The sequence below is a fragment of the Hyla sarda genome, chromosome 3 (genome assembly GCF_029499605.1).
Source record: "Hyla sarda isolate aHylSar1 chromosome 3, aHylSar1.hap1, whole genome shotgun sequence".
Lineage (NCBI taxonomy): Eukaryota > Metazoa > Chordata > Amphibia > Anura > Hylidae > Hyla > Hyla sarda.
Genome location: NC_079191.1, coordinates 413,495,853 through 413,521,990, shown reverse-complemented (window position 1 = coordinate 413,521,990; position 26,138 = coordinate 413,495,853). Strand labels below are relative to the sequence as shown.

The 26,138-nt window shown below is 46.3% G+C and overlaps 1 protein-coding gene across 5 annotated transcripts in view; it reads right to left on the bottom strand.

The window, feature by feature from the left end:
* TRAF5 (TNF receptor associated factor 5) overlaps nucleotides 1-25,269 on the bottom strand; it is a 79,025-nt gene extending 53,756 nt beyond the window's left edge. Inside the window, exon 1 of one of the 5 annotated variants that reach the window (XM_056568230.1) lies at nucleotides 24,762-25,269. The gene's annotated coding sequence lies outside the window, so the exon portion shown is untranslated. The other 4 variants (XM_056568231.1, XM_056568233.1, XM_056568236.1 and 1 more) reach the window with 4 other exon arrangements.
* Between the last annotated feature and the right edge of the window lie 869 nt (nucleotides 25,270-26,138).

Sequence of the window (26,138 nt, the reverse complement as noted above, 5' to 3'; positions counted from 1 at the left end):
CTCAGTGACCTGGGGGCTCCCCTGCAAGGGCTCCCCCCTGTTGTCTCCCTGTTGGTTTAATAAATGTGGTGTGTGTATCACTTTAATGCTTAGACAGGATCCCTATGTCTAGATAGTATTCAGGACCTTTGGAGGTCTCAAGGACCTGTGAGTAAGCCTGTCACATGTTATGTTATGCAGTTACATGATTTGTTGTCACATGTTCTCCCAGAGAGCACCAGCTTTAACCTATGACCCACAGCTTGACCAATGGGCTTTAGTCCAGCCCCGCACTATATAAAGGGGTGGCCATCTTAAATTAGCTCTCTTTCCTTAGACTCTTCTGAGAGTAACATCAAAGTCTTTGCTGAAGCAGCTACGAGAGATCTCAGGACAAGTGTTCAGCATCTGGAGAACCCCCAAAAGCTACAAGTCTCTCCAGTAAGTCTACAAGTCTATGTCTGCTGTCACTACAACTAGTCAAGTCCTGCACATAGTCAAGTCTAATTGCAAGTCAAAGTCAAGTTAATTACAAGTATTGGTCCAGCAAGCTGCGGGGTCCTCTGGGTACTGGCCACCTCTCTGGGAATTCTGGCCTTAGCTGTGAAGATAATTACATCTGTCTTCTATTCAGTAAAGCCTCCGTTTACCCCTAACTGATTGTGAATTCTTTATTCACTGCTAGCCCGTGGGATAGCGGAGAATCCGGGCGTGTGGTGTTCCAGAACCCGAAAACCCCACTGGCGTCACAAACACATAGGGGTTAACACCATCTGACCCCTGGGGTTAATAACATCAGATCCCACCACTCTCACTGCAACACCCATGGTCCCGCCATTCACCACAGTGGCACACCACAGATTTCTACAGCGGGAAATCCCCCACTATGAGCAGACACACAGAGCTACGTGGCCGCAGCTGGAAGTTCACTCTACAGTCCCTTTCGTGACTGCCATCAGCGCATGTACAGCGTCAAATGCGCTGCGGATGTGCCCTGTGTGACCCTGCTTTTAGTCTCCAAAAACCTCAATATAGAGCAATGGATCAAAAATGTTTTCCAACCAGCAAACAAGAAATCTGAGGATGGTGGTTGTGTTGTCCACAGTGATGTCATTGACATGTTGTTAGTATGAACTACACGTCATCATGTAAAAAAGGAAGTAGTCAAAATTGATGTGCGGGGGGACGGTACTGAAGAATAGATGTTTCAAAACTTCAACCCCCAGCATGCCCGGACAGCCGTTGGCTGTCCGGGCATGCTGGGAGTTGAAGTTTTTGCAAAATCTGGAGGGCCACAGTTTGAGACCACTGGTGTAGAAGGAAGCAAGCAATGGCAACCCATGGCTCCTAAAACTTCAGAAATATACAATAATATTAAGCAATTTATTAATCCGGGAATTATCACCCTGAGCCTCCACCGCTTAGAAAGCCCTCTTACTCATTCTCACGAAGAGGTGGGAGGTTCTCATCATTAACAGGTTAAAGGGGAAATCCTGTCAAAATGATCTTCTCATGTTCTGTACATAGATCAGTGATTTCTAGAATAATAAAATTCTCTACAGAGCAGTCAGACTCCTTCAGTGAGAGGGCACTGTGCTCAGTAGAGTGCCCCACATCTCTTCTTCTTAGCAACTTGGATTCACCACTCCATAGCTCTCACCAACAGCAGCCTTAAAGGGGTTCTCCACCGCCCTGCCTTCCGGAGCTCCGCTCGCAGCGTCCGGAAGTTTATTACTCCGAACGCTGTGTGCAGGCTTCCGTGTTCGAGGCCGCCCCCTTGTGATGTCACGCCCGCCCCCTCCTGCCGTCACGCCCGCACCCTCGTGACGTCACGCCCGCCCCCTCAACGAAAGTCTATGGGAAGGGGACGTGACAGCGGTCGGGCCCAATTCCCATAGACTTTCATTGAGGGGGCGGGCGTGACGTCACGAGAGGGTGGGCGTGACGTCACGAGGGGGCGGGCGTAACGTCACAAGGGGGCAGGCGTGACGTCACGAGGGGGCGGTCTCGAACACGGAAGCCCGCAACACAGCGTTCGGAGTAATAAACTTCCGGATGCTGCGAGCGGAGCTCCGGAAGGCAGGGCAGCGGAGAACCTCTTTAAAGGGGTACTCCAGTGGAAAACAATTTTTTTTTAAATCAACTGGTGCCAGAAAGTTAAACAGATTTGTAAAGCAGTTCTATTTAAATGTATTTTCTGTCTGACCACAGTGCTCTCTGCTGACACCTCTGCCCGTGTCAGGAACTGTCCAGAGCAGGAGAAAATCCCCATAGCAAACCTCTCCTGATCTGGACAGTGGTGTCAGCAGATAGCACTGTGGTGAGACTGGAAAGAAATTAAAAAAAGAAAAGCTGCTGATAAGTACTGGAAGGATTAGGATTTTGAAATAGAAGTAATTTACAAATCTGTTTAACTTTCTGGCACCAGTTGATTTAAAAAAAAAAATAGTAACCCATGACCGGGGGCAGCAATTACACTAGACTGTGCACTGACCGGGGGCAGCGATTACACTAGACTGTGCACTGACCGGGGGCAGCGATTACACCAGACTGTGCACTGACCGGGGGCAGCGATTACACTAGACTGTGCACTGACCGGGGGCAGCGATTACACTAGACTGTGCACTGACCGGGGGCAGCGATTACACTAGACTGTGCACTGACCGGGGGCAGCGATTACACTAGACTGTGCACTGACCGTGGGCAGCGATTACACTAGACTGTGCACTGACCGGTGGCAGCGATTACACTAGACTGTGCACTGACCGGGGGCAGCGATTACACTAGACTGTGCACTGACCGGGGGCAGCGATTAAACTAGACTGTGCACTGACCGGGGGCAGCGATTACACTAGACTGTGCACTGACCGGGGGCAGCGATTACACTAGACTGTGCACTGACTGGGAGCAGCGATTACACTAGACTGTGCACTGACCGGGGGCAGCGATTACACTAGACTGTGCACTGACCGGGGGCAGCGATTACACTAGACTGTGCACTGACCGGGAGCAGCAATTACACTAGACTGTGCACTGACCGGGGGCAGCGTTTACACTAGACTGTGCACTGACCGGGGGCAGCAATTACACTAGACTGTGCACTGACCGGAAGCAGCAATTACACTAGACTGTGCACTGACCAGGGGCAGCGATTACACTAGACTGTGCACTGACCGGGGGCAGCGATTACACTAGACTGTGCACTGACCGGGGGCAGCGATTACACCAGACTGTGCACTGACCGGGGGCAGCGATTACACTAGACTGTGCACTGACCGGGGGTGCACTTACACCAGATTGTGCACTGACTGGGGGCAGCAATTACACTAGACTGTGCACTGATCGAGGGCAGCGATTACACTAGACTGTGCACTGACCGGGGGCATCGATTACACTAGACTGTGCACTGACCGGGGGCAGCGATTACACTAGACTGTGCACTGACCGGGGGCAGCGATTACACTAGACTGTGCACTGACCGGGGGCAGCGATTACACTAGACTGTGCACTGACCGGGGGCAGCGATTACACTAGACTGTGCACTGACCGGGGGCAGCGATTACACTAGACTGTGCACTGACCGGGAGCAGCAATTACACTAGACTGTGCACTGACCGGGGCAGCATATACACTAGACTATGCACTGACCAGGGGCAGCACTTACACCAGATTGTGCACTGACTGGGGGCAGCAATTACACTAGACTGTGCACTGACCGGGGGCAGTGTTTACACTAGACTGTGCACTGACCAGGGGCAGCAATTACAATTACACTAGACTGTGCACTTACCAGGGGCAATGTTCACATTATACTGTGCACTGACCAGGGGCAGTTCCTGGTCTCTCTTGGTTCAAGCACAAGTCCTATACAAGTTCAGTCCAGTCCAGCTAGGCCAAAGACTACAAGTCTGCAGCCACATCTAATCTGTAAATCTCATCTATGTCTACAAGTCAAGTCTCTACTGTCCCTACCAAAGTCATAACAGTAGTACAGTTGTCACGATTCGGCTAGCTGGATGTGGATCCTCTGTGTCAGCGAGGGATTGGCGTGGACCGTGTCGGTGGACCGGTTCTAAGATGCTACTGGTATTCACCAGAGCCCGCCGCAAAGCGGGATGGTCTTGCTGCGGTGGTAGCAACCAGGTCGTATCCACCGGCAACGGCTCAACCTCGCTGACTGCTGAGAAGGCGTGGGACAGAAGGACTAGGCAGAGGCAAGGTCAGACGTAGCAGAAGGTCGGGGCAGGCAGCAAGGTTCGAAGTCAATGTGGATAGCAGAAGATCTGGAAACACAAGCTTTGGACAACACTAAACGCTTTCACTGGCACAAGGCAACAAGATCCGGCAAGGGAGTGCAGGGGAAGTGAGATATTATAGCCAGGGAGCAGATGGAAGCTAATTAAGCTGATCATTGGTGCACTGGCCCTTTAAATCTTAGAGAGCTGGCGTGCGCCCGCCCTAGAGAGCGGAGCCGCGCGCGCCAGCACATGACAGCTGGGGACCGGGACAGGTAAGTGACTTGGGATGCGATTCGCAAGCGGGCGCGTCCCGCTATGCGAATCGCATCCCCGCCGGCAAAGTCAGTGCAGCGCTCCTGGTCAGCGGGTCTGACCGGGGCGCTGCAGAGAGAGAGACGCCGTGAGCGCTCCGGGGAGGAGCAGGGACCCGGAGTGCTCGGCGTAACAACAGTGGCCTGCATCATTATTATTACTACTACTACTACAATTCCAAGCAAGCCTGAGAGGTTTCCTGTGTCCTGGTCACCTCTGTGGAAGTCGTAAGAAACGTTATACTGTCTTCTTCAGTAAAGTTCCGGTTACATCAAAACCTGCTTTGGACTCTCATTTAATATATGCCATTTCTGGGTTGGTTGTCGGCAGTGGCCTACACCATACAACCACATCCTGGCATCACGAACACTAGGGGTTAACAACATCTTGCCCCAGGGGTTAATACCATCTGGCCCCACCACCTACACTGCTACACCCCGTGGTCCCGCCATACACGGTGGCTCACCACAACTTTGGCGTTACAAACAGGATATGGGTGTGTGCCTTAACCACTCCACTACCAAGCCAAGTCAAGTCAGGCCACCCATTAACAGTATGTGGGTATGTGCCATAGGCAAGTTGCCGCAAGTCCTTCCCCCAGGTCTGAACTGTGTCCAAGTCAAAATCACATGCCATTGCGAAAAGTGCGCCAGCAAAATGTACGGGACTGTGTCATTGAAATAGGTTTCTGTGCTGGTGCTGAAAAAGTAGAGGGGGAGGTGAAAATTACAGTATTGTTGGTGGCAAAGAAATCTGCAAAAGTTGGATTTACAATGTGCAAAGTTAGGCCGGAGGCCATGTTGCGCGCCAAAATGTCTACAGTACCTCCAAGGGTTAACTTGCCGGTCAAGAAGCACACCAAAGGTTCTTGCCAGAGTCAGTGTCCCACCCCCTGGTGTGGAAATAATGTTGTGGTGTCTAGCCCAAAATGGAACTTGAAAGATCCGCCCCTTGTTGCCAGGGGGGGGGGGGCGGATGAAGAGGACGCACCGCTGACTCGCTTCTGGTCCCAGGCCCCGCTGATGACGTCCTTCTGGCCAGTGGCCATCTTGTCGGAGACCAACATAAAAGGCAAAGCGGAGCCAGACCTCTTCAGTCTATAGGAAGTGCTGGTAGTGAGCAGAAACATGGCGGAGTTACAGCGATCCACGTGCACCGGGAGTACCAAGATGGAGCCGGAGGATCAGATGATTGCTGCGGCGAAGATGTTCCACGAGTTATCGGAGCGTCTGCATCGACTGTCCCTCGGGACCGACGATGCCTGCATGAAGGTGCCGCTACCAGAGGATTAAAGCGAGTGGGCTGCAACTACAGTGGAGGAGACACCGGAAGATTCCAGAGGGCCGTCGCCCGTGAGATTGTCGCCTCACCACCGCAGCTGGGGTTCCTTGGCTGAGATCCCAACAGAGGATTCTGATGTGAGTACCCCGGCTGAAGCAGATTTTTCTACTCCCTCCTCCACTTCCAGCCCAGCCTGAGCCAGCACCCCAGGCCCCACAGCCCACAGTAAGAGGTTGAACACCGCTCAATAAGTGGTTGTTCAGCGACGAGCCAAGTCTCATTTGGTACATGCCCCTTCAGTCTACTTCCTCCAAGTGCCAAAGGAGCAGTCGTCCAGGAGGAGTATCCTGATCCACCAGCGATGGATCCCAACTATCTACCCCAACGTTCCAGTATAGAAGTGCACAGGCCTACTCCTGTGAGTGAGGAGGTTTGGCCTGATCATCGGGCACCAACTAATGTACCCAGGCCTACTCCAGCTGTAAAGGAGGTGTGGCCTAACCAGCGGGTACCCACGAAAGTGCGTGGGCCTACTCCTGCGGTGGCAGAGATTTGGCCAGTAGAACAGGCACCAACCAGTAATCCCACAGCTGCTGCAGTACAGGTGGTGGTTACTGTCAGCCCCACCATCACCAATTCCAGATTGTCCCAAGTATTCTGGGACACCCATATTGACCCCATGCAAGGGTCCCAGTCTCGCAACCCTAGGTTTATCTCAAAGCCTAGGACCCTACCTGGTAGGCGAAACTGGGAGAGAAAGAAAGCAGTTTAAGTAAATTTGTATACAGGAAATGTAACCAAACTTTGGTCGTAAGACTGACTGTTGTGCAGTAGCACCTCTTTGTTATTCCTGCAACGTTCTAAAAGAGTACCCGACAGACTTTCGAAGCCAGTTTATCATGCAATGTTTTTGTAAGTCTTGTGCCCGACTACGGCCGTGATTCTAACCAGAGACTCTTTAGTGTATTGGGACTACTGAGCAATAGGTGAACTTTAAGGTATATATAGTCAAAGTAATATATTTTTTGCCCTTTTGCACTCAAGAATAGCAGGTATTAAAAGTTATGGCTATTAAAATGTAATAAAGTGTAAATGGTTTACTATAGACGTGTACAGGATTATTTAAAGGTGTTCTAGTGATACCACCTAAGTGTTGCCCCAGCCTCACTGGGGGAGACGAGAAAACCACCTTCACACTAAAGTCTTACACAGCCAGATTTCTAGACTGACCTAAATAGTGTTCACATATAAGTTCAGTACACAAGTCTAAATCACAAAAGTCATGTTCATCAGTCACAAACTTTAGCCAAACATACATTAGGGACTGTGGCATTCTTATATCAGTCCACACCACTGTTAGTCACTAAAATGTCATGTAACTAATGTAATTTCTTCTTGTCTTTGCGTGCCCAAGGTACTTTACTAACCAAATGCATGTACAAAAATAAGGTAACGGAATGTCAAATGTTATCTAGAGTAAAGTGTTCTAGGGGTATGTGTGTAATGCCGATAGACCCTAGTAGGAAAGGCTTTGGGCAGAAAGCCTCCGGCAACCCAATCCACAACCAGTATCTAACATCAAAATAAACAGTGGTATAAAGTCAAAATGTATGTATAAGCATTGCTGTCACCATGCATACCAAGTCTATTAGTCTAATAGTCAGTTAAATGTGAGTCATAGTCAGATATATCATAGTACTAATCAAATGTCGCAGTACTCAAAGTGTGATGCCATAGTCATAATAAAATGTCAGATATAGTCCAGTGTCATAAAATGTTTTAGTCAGTCAGAAATGTATAGTCAGCTATGTCTGTTATATGCATAGTCACTAGTTGTGCATAGTCCATAGTCATACCTACTAAAAAAAAAAAAGTTATGTGATAAGTATAAGTCATGTTGTTATAGTCACAGGCATGTTCTTAAGATAATGAATCCTTATCTCAAGCAAGTCCTAGAGTTATTATACTGGGAGTGCATGGTAAGTGAGCTATTACACCTTGTTCACACTGGTGTGGTGCTGTGCGGCGTCCGTTGCTGCCGTGGCGCCATGTCTGCGGGGAGGTGCGACCCATAGACTGGTTTGAGTGGCATTGGGGCCGCTCTGCCAGTGGGTCGTTCTCCCGTGGGCACTGGTGTCGCGGCGGTGGTGGTCGCCGCCCAGTGCTACGCCATTTTATGCTAGGGACGTTAGGGACCCACTCTGAATAGGTGGCCTTGACGTGGCGAGTGGGCTTGTACTTTTTGATCAAAAATGTATACTAACAACCTGTTAGTTTTTGATATTATGCTGAGAAGCAATCTGATCATTATACAAGATTGTAGATGTGCACCATGTCTGTTTTCAACCCGAATTCACACCTAGAGTTATTATGTTCATCAGATTTGCAGAGCATGTATGGACATTATATACAGAGACTCTTATCACCAGTTCATCAGTTTTCATATTTGTTTCATCAGCCTGGAATTGGACGTTGTATGTAATGCTTCAGGACTGCATACGGCCCAGTTGCCATTTCGCTCCTCTCCCTAAGGGAACAGACGTCGAGGGCGACTTATATTAGGTAAGGGGGTTTGTCGTGTCCCGGTACAGAACATGGTTCTGTACTGTTTCCTAAAGTCCCCTCAGGTAGAGTCCCTCAAGTACACAGGGCTCTCCTGCAGGATCCCCCTAGGTCATTATTCTGATTTCTATTGTACGTTAATTATGTATGTTTATTTTTGGTATTGTACAGTGAATATAAGCTATGTGCAAAGGTTATAAGGATGTTTAAACTGTATAGGACCTTCCTAGGTTCATGTGATATGGTCATGTGATATGTGATCACCAGATACCCAGAGTTCCAGAAGCACAGGTAACCAGCTACCAATGGGCTTTAGTCCAGCCCCTGATATATAAATGGCTGTAGTCTCCACACTAGGTCTCTTTAGTTCTTGGTCTCTCTTGGTTCAAGCACAAGTCCTATACAAGTTCAGTCCAGTACAGCTAGACCAAAGCCTACAAGTCTGCAGCCACATCTAATCTGTAAGTCTCATCTATGTCTACAAGTTGTCTCTACTGTCCCTACCAAAGTCATAACAGTAGCACAGTGGCCTGCATCATCTTTGTTACCACTACAAGTCCAAGCAAGCCTGAGAGGTTCCCTGTGTCCCGATCACCTCTGAAGAAGTTGGCTATCTGTAAAGACTGTTATACTGCCTTCTTCAGTAAAGTTCCAGTTGCATCAAAACCTGCTTTGGACTCTCTTAATATATGCCGTTTCTGGGTTGGTTGTCGGTGGTGCCCTACACCATACAGCCACATCCTGGCGTCACGAACACAAGGTGTAAACAACATCTTGCCGCAGGGGTTAATACCATCTGGCCCCACCACCTACACCGCTACACCCCGTGGTCCCGCCATACACCATGGGTCACCACATTTACATTAGACTGTGCACTGACTGGGGGCAGCGATTACACTAGACTGCACTGACCGGGGGCAGTGATTACACTAGACTGTGCACTTACCAGGGACAGCAATTACACTAGACTGTGCACTTATCAGGGGCAGCGATTACACTAGACTGTGCACTTATCAGGGGCAGCGATTACACTAGACTGTGCAATGACCAGGGGCAGCAATAAAACTAGACTGTACACTTACCAGGGGCAGCAATTACCCTAGACTGTGCACTGACCGGGCACTGCAGTTCTATTGAACTGCATTGGCCAGTGTGATCTGTGCTCATTTGGTAGAGCCCACTCCAGACAGGCTCAATCAAATGCAGATCCACAGAAGCCATGGCTACCTCTATAGTGGATCTTCCTGTGTGAGCCAGAACAGAGAGCACCACCTATGTCCTATGTCCATGTAGAGTACTGCAACTCAGCCCCAATCTATATATATATAAAACACAATTGTGTGTGTGTGTGTATATGTTCCAGCATCACGTCCAAACCGCTAAAGATATTAACATGAAACGTTACTAATATGTCAACAACAAACATAGGATAGGTTATTTAACCCTTACTCACCCCCAGTTGCCAGGGTCGGGGTTTTTGTTTAAAAGTCCCATAGAAGTCTATGGAAAATGGTATGTTACTGCATAACTTCCAAACGGCTGGAGATATTTCGATAATACTTCGTCACATGTTACTTATATGTCCACTTAAATATAGGATAGTTAATTTAACCCTTAACTACTCCCATTTGTGAGAGTCGTTTTTTTTTTGTTTAAAGTCCCATGTAAATCTATGGGAATTGTATCTTCCCGCATAACTTCTGTACAGCTGGAGATATTTCAATGTTACCTTGTACACATATTACTTATATGTCAAATAAAAATATATGATAGTTAAATTAACCCTTACTTACACCCTTATATAAAGATGGGTTTTTGTTTAAAGTCCCATGCAAGTATATGGGAATTCCAGTACCTTACTCCACAAGCTTCGCTCTGCATCTCCTCGTGAATGTGTCAATCCGGCTTGCAAGCCAAACCCCATCTCACAAAGACACGACCACAGTTTAACCTTTTGGCGAGGGAGGGCATACCTGTACGCCCTTCGCCCACTCCCTTTCTATAACATGTCTATAATAGAGGGTCGGGCCCAGCCTCTAACAACGGCCGGGACCCGTGGCTAATAGCGCGCGGCACTGATCGCGGTGCCGCACGCTATTAACCCTTTAGACACGGCATTCAAAGTTGAACGCCGCGCCTAAAGTGAAAGTAAACTAATGCCGGTTAGCTCAGGGGGCTGTTCGGAATCGCCGCGGCATCCCGAACAGCAGGAGGGTCCCCTTACCTGCCTCCTGGTGTCCGATCGCCGGATGACTGCTCAGTGCCTGAGATCCAGGCATGAGCAGTCAAGCGGCAGAATGATTGATCAATGGTTTCCTATGAGAAACCATTGATCAATGTAAAAGATCAGTGTGTGCAGTGTTATAGCCCCCTATGGGAGCTATAACATTGCCAAAAAACTGTGGAAAAAAAAGTTAAATAAAGATTATTTAACCTCTTCCCTAATAAAAGTTTGAATTACCCCCTTACCCCATTAAAAAAAAGTGTAAATAAAAAGAAACATGTGATATCGCCGCGTGCGGAAATGTCCGAATTATAAAAATATATCGTTAATTAAACTGCACGGTCAATGACGTAAGCGCAAAAAAATTCCAAAGTCCAAAACCGTGTATTTTTCGTCACTTTTTATATCATGAAAAAATGAATAAAAAGCGATCAAAAAGTCTGAACAATACACAAATGGTACCGCTAAAAACTTCAGATCATGGTGCAAAAAAAGCCCTCATACCGCCCCGTACACGGAAAAATAAAAAAAAGTTATAGGGGTCAGAAGATGACAATTTTAAACGTATACATTTTCCTGCATGTAGTTATGATTTTTCCAGAAGTACAACAAAATCAAACCTAAATATGTAGGGTATCATTTTAATCGTATGGACCTACAAGATAAACATAAGGTGTCATTTTTACCAAAAAATGCACTGCGTAGAAACGGAAGCCCCCAAAAGTTACAAAATGGATTTTTTTGCATAATTTTGTTGCATAATGATTTTTTTTTTCCGTTTTGCCGTCGATTTTTGGGTAAAATGACTGATGTCATTACGAAGTAGAATTGGTGGAGCAAAAAAGCCATCATATGAATTTTTAGGTGCAAAATTGAAAGGGTTACGATTTTTAAAAGGTAAGGAGGAAAAAACGAAAGTGCAAAAACGGAAAAACCCTCCGTCCCCAAGGGGTTAAGCCCCACCCTTTTATTCTCTATCCTTTTTGTGCATCGGTCTGGCTTGCAAATCACGCCCAGTCCCACAAAGCCACGTCCCCTTCTATTTTCAGCTTACCTTCATCACAAATCAGCCCCACCTGAGGACGAGATTTGAGGTAGGGATATAAGGTCGGGACATGAGGTTGGGATAGGAGGATGGGATATGGGGACCGGATATGGGGACCGGATATGGGGACCGGATATGACAAAATTTTGGAGGACGGGATATGAAGTCAAAAGCTTCCTCCTTTGTTGATTTTCCTCCCCAACAAGGATGAGGAAGGACAAAACGGGCAACGCCGGGTACTCAGCTAGTGAAGTAAATAAAGCTGAGATGTAATGCCAGACACGGCCCATAGAAAAAGGGTCCAAACTCTGGAGTCCTGAAGTCGAGGGAGGCAATAGCATGAACTCCCACCACAAGGTGCCAATAACTTATTGTTTTGTCTCTCTACTCTAATTATTCCACACCTTTTTACCATGTTTGAACCCTTGTTCTTCTACCGTCCAAGAAGGTCTGGTAAGGGAATATTAATCTGCAACCCTGGACCCCGAGGTGAATGTTCCTCATGAATAGACAAGATGAGCACAAAACAAGCCGTTCCTTAGCGTAAGAAGGAAACTATGTGGTGTACCTGTACATATTTACAAAAATCAGACGTTTTGTATTAAAAAAAAAAAAAGTGTTAGAAACATTTGTTCTCACAAGGGATTTTCCCTAGCAAAAAGGGACATCTCGTAAATCTGGTAAAATCATTAGCCATTATATTGTCCCCTATGACCACCACAATCTAAAGAAAGAACAGAGAAACATAGTACAACTGAAAACACTACATGAACGTTTTTAATTACGGAATAACTGTTATATATATGTGTATTACTACATTATATGACAAACGTGCCCCAGTACAAAGAGAACATGATATACCAATACAAAATTAATAAAGTTATAATCAGTGTCTTTGAGGAAATAAACCACAAGTCACATTCAAGAAGGTGCAATAAAATCATAAAATGTTACTGCAGACACACAGGCTAAAATCAAAAAAAGTTATTGCCACTAATCTTAAAAATTTTGATCAACGATGGGTACTCCCTGGGTACTCTGACATTCTTTATAGGATCACTCTCTGACACTATTCATAGGATCACTTTCTGACAATATTTGTAGGTGTACTCTCTCACACTGCTTATAGGAGTACTCTCTGACACTGTTTATAGGGGCACTCTTACACTATTTCATGGATCACTCTCTAACACTGTTTATAGGAGTACTCTGTTTCTCTGTTTATAGAGGCACTTGCTAAAACAGTTTATAGGGGCACTCTCTTACACTATTTAGAGGTAAACTCTGACACTATTTTTTAGCATTACTGACACTGTTCACAGGAGTACTCTCTTACACTGTTTATAGGGGCACTTTCTGAAGCTATTCATAGGGGCACTGTTTTACACAGTTTAAAAGGGGCAATCTCTTACACAGTTTATAGGGTTGCTCTCTTACACTGTTTATAGGATCACTCTCGGATACTATTTATATGGGTACTTTTGGAGTACTCTCTTTCACGGTTTATAGAAGTACTCTCTGACACTCTTTATATGATCACTGTCTGACACTATTTATAGGATCACTCTTTGACAATATTTGTAGGTGTACTCTCTTACACTGTTTATAGGAGTACTCTCTGACCCTGTTTATAGGGGCATTCTCTTACACTATTTAATGGATCACTCTCTAACACTGTTCATAGGGGCACTCTTATACACAGTTTAAAGGAGCACTCTCTTACACTGTTTATAGGGTTGCTCCTTTACACTGATTTTAGGAACACTCTCAGATCCTATTTATAGGGGTACTCTCTGACACTCTTTAGAGGATCATGCTCTGATACTATTTATAGGAGTACTCTCTTTCATTGTTTATAGGAGTACTCTCTTACACTGTTTATCGGAGTACTCTTTTACACTGTTTATAGGGGCACTCTCTTATGGTGTTTATAGTGACTCTTTTACACTGCTTATAGGGGCACTCTCTGAAAATGTGTAATGAATCCCTTTCTTACACTATTTATAGGATTACACTGTTTATAGTAGTACTTTCTTACACTGTTTATGGTGACACTCTCTTAGGGTGCTTTTACACTATAGAATGCTCCGTTTTAAAGATCCGTTATGATGACCTGTTAACAAAACCATTAATAACAGATGTTAAATGGCCGTTTCAAAATCCCATTATAGTCTATGGGATTTTTACATTACCCGTTTTAACCCGTCATAGCCCGTTATTAATAGCGGACATTATTTTTTGACGGGAGAAAGTAACAAGAAAAATAGTGCATGCACTATTTCTCCTGTTACCTGTCCCGTCACAAAATAACAACCGTTATTAATAACGGGCTATGACGGGTTAAAACGGGTAATGTAAAAATCCCATAGACTATAATGGGATTTTGAAATGGCCATTTAACATCTGTTATTAATGGTTTTGTTAACGGGTCATTCTAACGGATCTTTAAAATGGAGCATTCTATAGTGTGAAAGCGGCCTTACACTGTTTATAAGGGTACCCCCTGACACTGTTTATAGGATCAGTCGCTGACAGTATTTATAGGGCTCTGCCCCTGATGCTGTTTATAGGTGCACTCTCTGACACTTTTTCCTATGAGCCCTCTCTTCACTGCTGTATATAGATGAGAAACAATAAGGGACAGAATCAAAGTTTCTAAGAAATGAGCACAGACACTTCTCCTGAAAGGGAAAAACAGGAAGAGATGGAAATAGCTTTTTGAATGCCGCACCGAGGATTTACAGGAACAGATCAGAGATTAGTCTACATAGTGAGTGGTGCTTCTACCTAATTTATATTCAAATCTATCCCTGGGAAACTCAAGTTTGGGAGTTGACAGGTTAAAGGAAAATGATTTACTTTGTTATATCTAGTGCTGGACCTGAGGGAGTAGAGCCGTGGACTCCAAGCTGTAGACCTCCAGATGGCACAAAGAAGTTTGGAACAACCAGGACTCTTCCTAGAGCTGCCGCCCCAACAAACTAAGTAATCGGGAGAGAATAGTCTCGGTAAGAAAGGTGACCACGAACCCAATGGTCACTCTGGCTGAGCTCCAATGATCCTGTGTGCAGATGGGAGAAACTTCTAGAAGGTCCGGAACCACCACTGTAGCATCTACAATCTGGGCTTTATGTATAAATGGCCAGATAGAAGCCTCTCCTCAGTAAAATACACATGAATGCCGCCCGGAGTCTGCAAAAAATATATATATATAAAGGAGTCTCCAACTGTGAGAAACAAGATTCTCCCGTCTGATGAAACCAAGATTTAACAATTTGACCTCAATTCTAAGTCATGTCCAGTGGAAACCAGGTGCTACCCAATACCATCCCTTCAGTGGTAGCATCATGTTGTGGGGGTGTTATTCTGTGGCTGGGACAGAGAGACTGGTCAAGGTTGATGGAAGGATGAAGGATGCAAAGTACAGAGATATTCTTAATGATAACCTGATCCAGAGCGCTCTGGACCTCAGACTGGGCCAAAGGTTCACTTTCCAACAAGTCAATTGTGGAGATTCATTAAAACTTGTGTAGAGGAAAAGTTGTCTGGTTGCCCATAGCAACCAGATTTATAAAATTGAAAAAAGTGATTTCATTGGTTGCTATGGGAAACTGTACCACTCTTCCTCTACACAGATTTTGATACATCTCCCCCAATGAGCCTCAGCACACAGGCAAGACAGCACAGGAGTGGCTTAAAGGAGTAGTTTAGGATTGAAAAACTTCTCCCCTATCCCAAGCATAGGGAATAAATTTCAGATCGTTGCGGTTCGACCGCCGGGACCCCCCTGCGATCTCCTGCACGGGGCCCAGGAAGTCAGCGAGAAGGGGGCTAGTGGACCACCGCATGAAGCGACAGCTGACATGCCCCTCGATACAACTCTATGGGGGATTGCCTTTGGTAATCTCCGGCTCTACCATAGTGCTGTAATGAGGGGGCGTGTCGGCAGCCGCTTTGGAGCCGGGGCGCCATACAGGAGTTCGTGGGGGTCCCAGCGGTCGGACCCCCTGCAATCTGAAACTTATCCTCTCCCCTTAGGATAGGGGATAAGTTTTCAAATCCTGGACTACTCCTTTAAGAACAATTCTGTGTAAGTCCATCAGTGGCCCAGCCAAAACCCTGAACCCAATGGAACATCTCTGGAGAAACCTCAAAATGGCTTCCACCTATGGTCCCCATCCAATCTGAAAGAGCCTGAGAGAATCTGCAGAGAAGAATTGCAGAAAATCCCCAAATCCAGGTTGAAACCTTATGGCCTCATCCCTAAGAAGACTGGAGGCTGGAATCACTGCCAAAGGGGCTTCAACTAAGTCCTGAATAAGGGGTCTGAATACTTATGTCAGTGCAATATTTATGCAATTCAAGTCCACAACATAACAAAATGTAATAAAAGTGAAAAGGTTTAAAGACTTTCTGAACGGACTACCCCCCCTGTATGATCCTCTGTCGCTAGGGTTGCCACCTTTCTTGCAAAAAAATACCAGCCATGCTAATTTGCATAAATTCGCATTATATATGCATGACATCACAGGAAGTGATATAAGAGATACAATACATATGCGGGCGGGGGGGGGGGGGGGGGTTGAAATGGGGATTTCAATACCCCCCTCTCTAAAAACCCCCATACAATTTCAATCCCCCCCTCTTATCTCACTGTGTCATTTTAATTGTTCCCCCCCTCCTGATCTCCCTATGCCATTTCAATTTCCCCCCTCTTATCCCCCTGTGTCATTTTAATTGTTCCCCCCCTCCTGATCTCCCTATGCCATTTCATTGTTCCTCCCTCCTTACCCCCCTGTGCCATTTTAAATGATCCCCCCCCCCCCCTCCGTATGCATCTTAATTGACCCCAAGGCACCTCGGCCACGGCCACTTAGAACGGCAGCAACATGGAAATACCGGCTGGGTGGCAACCCTATCTGTCGCTGCTATTCCGACGATGCCAAGGTACCGGCTTTTTGCCACTTTTGGGTTACCATCTTGACAAGGGAATGCCCACTCAACCAGTCAGTAGCTGAAGCAGGTAACCACAATGTGGCCAGTGATTGGCTAAGCGGGCATTGCCTGCACATCGAGATGGGACCAGAAAACACTAGTGGGATCTTGGGCACTGTCAAAGTGGCAGCAGCAGGAGAGAGGACAGGTGAGTATCCTTTCTCTTAAAGCATTGGTCTCAAACTGTGGCCCTACAGATGTTGCAAAACTTCAACTCCCAGCATGCCCGGACAGCCAACGGCTGTCCGGGCATGCTGGGAGTTGAAGTTTTGCAACATCTGAAGGGCCACAGTTTGAGACCACTGTCTTAAAGAGTAACCCTCAGTAAAAAAAAAAAAACAGCTTTTGACATGTTGATCGGACACAGCACCATCTTTTCTCACAGGCGTTTCTCACAGTGGCTTTATCTTCAGAGGGAAAGTTTCATTGTAGTGACAGGAAATAAGAAGTGACATAGTATTTCCTGGTACACAAATATAACAGGTTAAACATATGGAAATTCACTCAGTGACTAAATGTGATTCCCCCCCCCCCCCCCCCCTCCCGATCAGTTTTAGGCTTCAGGTAACCGGCGCTATCTAAAGATCATCAATGATATCATGTTAGTGGGGCTACAGCACAGAAAGAAGGAACAGAAACTCACATCGGCCAAAGATAACTAGAAAACGGACTAAATGGTTAATATTTTAGGATTACCCCATTCATGAACCTCACCTACTAACTACAGCGTCCCTCTCTCCGAAGGACCTACAACATGCATGCGTTACACGGAAAACCAAATTGAGTTTAATGGGCACCATGGGAGAGATTTCGCAAAACCTGTCTAGAGGAACCCATGAGCAACCAATCAGATCCCTTCTTTCATTTTTGAAAAAGGCCTCAAAAAAAACAGAAAGAAGCAATCTGATTGGTTGCTATGGGCAACTCAGCAACTTTTCCTTTGGACAGGTTTTGATAAATCTTCCCCCTTGTATTGCTTCATTCTTCCTGTGGTGGCGCTGCAGGGAAACAGAACACCTGATGCTGGGTTCCTGTATAGATTACAGCTGATTGCTTGGGGTTCCAGCATCGGGACCAATCTGACAAAAAAAGGGATCATCCATGTAGCCAACCTTTTTTTTGGTGGAAATGCTGGATCATATTTGGTGGTCTGGTTAAGTTAGAATGAAATAGTGGTACTCGCCGAGATTCTTGATGAACGTACGTTCGTCAAGAATCCCGCTGAGTGCCACTACAGTGATCCCTCAACTTACAATAGCCTCAACATTCAATAGTTTCAACATACAACTTTTCTGGACCATTGTAACTTGAAACCAGACTCAACATACAATGCTACTGTCCAGATCTGAGAAACGTGTCAACGGCTGGAAGAACTGACCAATCAGAACTGGTGAAACCCCTGTATTACTGAAGTGTATGCACTGACTGGCTGTCTGGTAGCGCCCCCTACAGTACAGGGTGCTACTACATGTTCTGTACTACTCCTTACCCGTGCCTGGGTTAGTTGCCCCTTTGGACACCAGGTGAGGGCGGCTCCATGTTACTTTTTTAGGACACTGTGTACTGTACAGGACCCTGAAGAAGCTCCTGTCCTCTACATAGACAGTGATTACAGCTCCCAGCAGATCTTTCTTACTTTTATATGTAAGGATTTGCTTTATCTATATTACTTATCTACTTATTTTTGTTTAATCCTCACTTTTTCCTATTTTTGGATGATATTTTGGTGGTTTTAGAACCAATTACCAGGTTTCCATAGAGTCATGGTCTCAACAAACAATGATTTCAACTAACAATGGTCGTCCTGGAACCAATTAATATTGTAAGGCTGGGTTCACATCACGTTTTAGGCAATACAAGACCACATATGGCTGGGGGGAGCTAAAATCGTGCGCTCCCGTATCCCTGCCGTATGCAGCCCGTATGTAATGAATTTCAATGAGCCGACCAGAGTGAAACGTTGACTCTGGTCGGCTCATTTTTGCCCCCTGTGCGTTTCCCACCGGACCTGAAACCGCAGTTTATCAGCATTTCACTCCGGTCGGCTCATTGAAATACATTACATACGGGCCGCATATGGCAGGGATACGGCAGTGCCCGGTTTTAGCTCCCCCAGCCGTATGCAGTCCTGTATTGCCTAAAACGTGATGTGAACCCAGCCTAACTTGAGGGACCACTGTATTTCGTTCTAATGTAACCATATATGTATGACTTCATGAGTAGAGCCCCACCTTGGACTTTATATATAGTGTGTCTCATGGACATAACACAGGATTTTTTGCAATCACTAAGCAAGGACTAGCAGTGCCAGCTGTATCTTCTTTTTTGATGTCAGTAGATTTATGCTGCCCGAACCGTGGGAACTATCAAATCCCTACAGGCCTTCTCATCACAAACAACTAGGTTCTTAAAGGGGTACTCCACCCCTAGACATCTTATCCCCTATCCAAAGGATAGGGAATAAGATGTCTGATCGCGGGGGTCCCGTCGGGATAGGGAATAAGATGTCTGATCGCGGGGGTCCCGTCGGGATAGGGAATAAGATGTCTGATCGCGGGGGTCCCGCCGCTGGGGACCCCCGCAATATAGCATGCGGCACCCACCTGTTTCTGGTCCGGAAGCACTGGAGGGTCTGGGTTCCGACCACGGGAACGGAAGTTCGTGACGTCACGACTCCGCCCCCGTGTGACATCACGCCCACCCCCTCAATGCAAGTTTATGGGAGGGGGCGTGACAGCATTGAGGGGATGGGGCCTGGCGTAACATTAACCCCTTAAGGACCCGGGGTTTTTCCATTTTTGCACTTTTGTTTTTTCCTCCTTACCTTTAAAAAATTATAACTCTTTCAATTTTGCACCTAAATATCCATATTATGGCATATTTTTTGCGCCACCAATTCTACTTTGTAATGACTTCAGTCATTTTACCCAAAAATCTACTGCGAAACGTAAAAAAAAAATCATTGTGCGACAAAATTGATAAAATTTACATGATATAAAAAGTGACCAAAAATATGCTATTTTTTTTGCGTGTACGCCATTGACTGTGCGGTTTAATTAATTATATATTTTTATAAATCGGACATTTCCACACGCGGTGATACCACATGTGTTTATTTTTATTTACACTTTTTTTTTAAATGGGAAAAGGAGGCTGATTCTTACTTTTATTAGGGGGTTGAATGATCTTTATCAACTTTTTTTTTTGCAGTGTTATAGCTCCCATAGGGGGCTATAACACTGCACACACTGATCTTTTACATTGATCAATGGTTTTTCATAGGAAACCATTGATCCTCCTGCGTGTACGATCACTGAACGACTGCTCCGTGCCTGAGATCCAGGCATGAGCAGTAAAGTGGCAGAATTATTGATCAATGGTTTCCTAGGAAAAACCATTGATCAATAATTCTGCCGCTTGACTGCTCATTCCTGGATCTCAGGCACGGAGCAGTCATTCGGTGATCGTACACGCAGAAGGAAGGTAGGGGACCCCCCTTGTGTCCTCCTGCTGTTCAGGATGCCGCGATTTCACCGCGGTGGTCCCGAACAGCCCCCTGAGCTAACCGGGGTTAGTTTACTTTCACTTTAGACACGGCGATCAACTTTGAACACCATGTCTAAAGGGTTAATAGTGCGCGGCACCACGATCAGTGTTAGAGGCGTTGCCCCGCGTTATAGAAAGGGAGCTGACTAAGGGCGTACAGGTAGGCCCTGGGTCCTCAAGTGGTTTAAAACACCTGCCCGATGTTGTGTTGTGGTGCCCCTCATGCCCCCAAATCAGCTCTGACCCGATCGAAGCCTGGACTCCATAGACCTCTGAGGTGTCCTGTGGTATGTGCACCAAGACTTCAGAAGAAATCCCTGTAAATTGTGAGGTGTGGCCTCCATGGATTGGACCAGTTTCTCCAGCACATCCCACAGATGATCGATCAGATTGAGATCTAGGGAATTTGAAGGCAGAGTCACCACTAGAGATGAGCGAACTTACAGTAAATTCGATTCGTCCCGAACTTCTCGGCTCGGCAGTTGATGACTTTTCCTGCATAAATTAGTTCAGCTTTCCGGTGCTCCGGTGGGCTGGAAAAGGTGGATACAGTCCTAGGAGACTCTTTCCTAGGAATATATCCACCTTTTCCAGCCCACCGGAGCATCTGAAAGCTGAACTAATGTACGCAGGATAAGTCATCAACTGCCGAGCCGAGAAGTTCGTGACGAATCGAATTTACTGTAAGTTCGCTCATCTCTAGTCACCACCTTCATCATGTTCCTCATTCCTGAACAATATCTGAAATTTGTGGACGGGGGGGGGGGGGGGGGGGGGGGCTCGGGGGGGCATTATCCTCCTAAAAAAAAGATCACTGCCATAAGGGGGTCCCGCTGCCATGAAGGAGGGGGCGTGGTCTGTATAACGTTTAGGTTCGTGGTACGTATTTCAGTAATCTCCACATGAATTCCAGGCCATTGGGGGGAGATTTATCAAAACCTGTCCAGAGGAAAAGTTGCCCAGTTGCCCATAGCAACCAATCAGATCGCTTCTTTCATTTTCTTCCATTGTCTGTATCTGAGAAGATTTAACTAGACGTATGCTGACTCTTTATGATTGATGGGGGGGGGGGGGGGGTCCATCCTAATTAATGAGAAGGAAGCAGCTGCTGATTCAGGGCACCACTGTGGCCCATTCCTTCTCAGAATTATGGAGGTCCTAGAGGTAAATCATAAAAAGGAGACATTGTAACAGATATAGCAGTGTTTCCCAACCAGGGTGCCTCCAGCTGTTGCAAAACTACAACTCCCAGTATGCCCGGACAGCCGTTGGCTGTCCGGGCATGCTGGGAGTTGTAGTTTTGCAACAGCTGAAGGCACCCTGGTTGGGGAACACTGGGATATAGGGTCTCAAAACAGCCATGTTGTGGGGTTATGAGCGACCATGGGCACCAGGATCTAGATTTGGCTGCTGTACAATATATTTGTATACATGCCATCGTACTCGTGCTCTGCCCGTTTCCTGCGAGTGCCAGAGGAACGTCAGTGATTGTCTCTAACAACATCTAATGCCTAAAATACCCTAAATGAGGTAAAAGCGAGATGAGCTCCAGATGTTGCAAAACTACAACTCTCAGCATGCTTAGACCGCTCTAATTGTCGAAGTGGTTTCCAAACTGTGGACCTCCAGATGTTTTGAAACTATAACTCCCAGCATGGCCGGACAGCCAAACTACAACTTCTAGCATGCTAAGAAGTGGGGACGGCATCTAAGTGAAGGCCAGGACTTCCTGCATCCCAGTACGGGGGGGGGGGGAAAGCTGACCCCACGCGAGTTCCGCCTCCAGCAACGGAGGCTTCCTCAGGTGTGCACCCCTGAGGAAGCCTCCGTCGCTGGAGGCGGAACGCGTGGGGTCACCTTTTTTTTGGCCCCCGTACTGGGGTGCAGGAAGTCCTGGCCTTCACTTAGATGCCGTCCCCACTGGTGATATTCTCCCATACGCACTTTACTGACTTACTACATCATACTGACGTCTTATATATCTTTCTATGTTCATTTGTACCTATTAGTTTGGGTTTATGATATTTACAGGCATTGGTGATTTATTTTTTATTTTATTTATTTATTTTTTTGTTTTTGTTGTTGTTATTTTTAGCAGGTCATGTGCTAATTTAAATGGGGTTATGTTTCACATTGGTGTGGTCTAGGCTATTTTAGCACTAGGCTATTTCTTATTGATATAGAGTGGATTATACATTGGCAGACTGCATAGGGGCATTGTGAGGGATATTTATGGTATATGGTCTCACGTTCAGGCTCAGGACGGGCGGCAAATTCTTATTGGGTTATATTTCCCTACCAGTACGGGGAGGGCGTTGAAGGACTACCGTACACTCCTCCGCCAGATCTATTGTTTTTAAATGGTTTTAATTGTCTGTTCACTCTCTTTTTTTGTATGCCATATTGTTGAATAAAGATGCAATGTTTAAACAGTTATATGCTTTTGATGTGCATCACTGTATAGTTGCCAGCTTTTCTTTTTTTTTTTCCCTTTTTTTTCGAACTACAACTCCCAGCATGCCCAGGCAGCCAATGTTTCAAAACTACAACTCCCAGGGCACCAGAACAGCCAATACTGCAAAACTACAACTTCCAGCGTACCCGGACAGAACATACTGCAAAACTACAACTCCCAGCATACCAGGACAGAACATACTGCAAAACTACAACTCCCAGCATACCAGGACAGAACATACTGCAAAACTACAACTCCCAGCATACCCAGACAGAACATACTGCAAAACTACAACTCCCAGCATCCCAGGACAGAACATACTGCAAAACTACAACTCCCAGCATACCCGGACAGAAAATACTGCAAAACTACAACTCCCAGCATACCTGGACAGAACATACTGCAAAACTACAACTCTCAGCATACCAGGACAGAACATACTGCAAAACTACAACTCCCAGCATATCTGGACAGCCAATATTGCAAAACTACAACTCTCAGCATACCAGGACAGCCAATATTGCAAAGCTACAACTCCAAGCATGCCCGGACAGCTAATGTTCCAAAACAACAACTCCCAGCATACCAGGACAGAACATACTGCAAAACTACAACTCCCAGCCTATCCGGACAGCCAATATTGCAAAACTACAACTCTCAGCATACCAGGACAGCCAATATTGCAAAACTACGACTCCCAGCATGCCCGGACAGCTAATGTTCCAAAACAACAACTCCCAGCATACTAGGACAGCCAGTGTTGCAAAACTACAACTCTCAACATACCGGACAGCCAATATTGCAAAACTACAACTCCCAGCATACCCGGACAGAACATACTGCAAAACTACAACTCCCAGCATACCCGGACAGAACATACTGCAAAACTACAACTCCCAGCATACCTGGACAGAACATACTGCAAAACTACAACTCTCAGCATACCAGGACAGAACATACTGCAAAACTACAACTCCCAGCATATCTGGACAGCCAATATTGCAAAACTACAACTCTCAGCATACCAGGACAGCCAATATTGCAAAGCTACAACTCCAAGCATGCCCGGACAGCTAATGTTCCAAAACAACAACTCCCAGCATACCAGGACAGAACATACTGCAAAACTACAACTCCCAGCCTATCCGGACAGCCAATATTGCAAAACTACAACTCTCAGCATACCAGGACAGCCAATATTGCAAAACTACGACTCCCAGCATGCCCGGACAGCTAATGTTCCAAAACAACAACTCCCAGCATACTAGGACAGCCAGTGTTGCAAAACTACAACTCTCAACATACCGGACAGCCAATATTGCAAAACTACAACTCCCAGCATACCCGGACAGAACATACTGCAAAACTACAACTCCCAGCATACCCGGACAGAACATACTGCAAAACTACAACTCCCAGCATACCCGGACAGAACATACTGCAAAACTACAACTCTCAGCATACCAGGACAGAACATACTGCAAAACTACAACTCCCAGCATATCTGGACAGCCAATATTGCAAAACTACAACTCTCAGCATACCAGGACAGCCAATATTGCAAAGCTACAACTTCAAGCATGCCCGGACAGCTAATGTTCCAAAACAACAACTCCCAGCATCCCAGGACAGAACATACTGCAAAACTACAACTCCCAGCCTATCCGGACAGCCAATATTGCAAAACTACAACTCTCAGCATACCAGGACAGCCAATATTGCAAAACTACGACTCCCAGCATGCCCGGACAGCTAATGTTCCAAAACAACAACTCCCAGCATACTAGGACAGCCAGTGTTGCAAAACTACAACTCTCAACATACCGGACAGGCAATATTGCAAAACTACAACTCCCAGCATGCCCGGACAGCCAACGGCTGTCCGGGCATGCTGGGAGTTGTAGTTTTGCAACATCTGGCGGGTCCACATTTTGGAGACCACTGTTGTAACATTTTAGATGTGAAACCTTAAATCCCACCATACACTGCTATCCCAATCCCACCTTATAATCATGCTGGAACTTGTTGTCCTCCAATAACCCAGGATAACCCTGCTGTGTGTATCTGGGTGGGCATAGTCACCTGGATAGTAAGCTCTTCTGGCCAGGCTATAGGCTCTCTTACCTGCTGTATTTGGGGGTGTCCTGCAGTGGCGGTGCTGTGCCCAGTGGTGTCGCTGTTCCGCAGCAGTGTAGCTCTCACCCGTCCGCTCTGCTCTGCCCGGACAGTAGACTGACACTCTACCACATTCCACTTTATTTTCGCTTTCATCTGGGAGGTCGCCGGGGTTTGCGGCGCGGACGTCACTGCCGGAGGCGGCGATATATATATATATATATATATACACAGACGGATAGGAAAGTCTCAGGGTTGTCCCCGGAGCCGTCATTGCCGTCCGTACATGTCATTGTCTGACTTGCAGTCCTCCAGAACAGCTGACGCCTGCACTGTATATAGAGAGAAGCGTGCAATACGGGAACTGGAGGCGATTGTCCTGTCCGTCCGGCATTTAGGGGGTTTTCCACCTTCATGTAACCAAGGAGCATTGTGAGAATGTCTGAAATACTTTTCTGAAGAAACTTCGAATCTACAAAACAAACTTCTCACAGCTGAGGGGTTGCTACAGTTGCAGCAGCAAAAAAAATAAATCCAGTTTTGACAGTTTTCTACACTGTATCAGGGTGCATGCACACCACGTTTTTGCTACACAGTTCCAGTATACGGTTTCAAGTAAAAAAAATAAAATAAAACGCACGGAACCGTATAGTAAACCGTATGCATTGACTTTACATTGTAAACCGTATGTCAAAGGCATCATCCGGTTAAGGCTGGGTCCACACTACGTTTTGTCCCATACGGGAGCGTATACGGCAGGGGGGAGCTAAAACCTCGCGCTCCCGTATGTCACCGTATGCGCTCCCGTATGTCATTCATTTCAATGAGCCGGCCGGAGTGAAACGTTCGGTCCGGTCGGCTCATTTTTGCGCCGTATGTGCTTTTACAACCGGACCTAAAACCGTGGTTGACCACAGTTTTAGGTCCAGGGAAAAAGCGAATACGGCGCAAAAATGAGCCGACCGGACCGAACGTTTCACTCCGGACGGCTCATTGAAATGAATTACATACGGGAGTACGAGGTTTTACCTCTCCCCTGCCGTATGCGCTCCCGTATGGGGGAAAACATGATGTGAACCCAGCCTTAGTCCATTTTGTGTCTTAGGCTGGGTTCACACCAAGTTTTTGCCATACAGTTCCCGTATCAGGTTTTCGATTAAAAACGGATTCCTGAAAACCGGACTCGGTGCATTCACACCACGTTTTTGCAATACAGTTCCTGTATACGTTTTCAATGTGAAAACCATACAGAACCATACATATTGAAAACCATATGCATTGACTTTCCATTGAAAACCGTACGCCAAACGATGCATCAGGTTGTGTCCGTTTTGCATTCTGTACAGTTTTGTCATTTTTTTTCCCCGTAGCCTACCACAGTTTTTT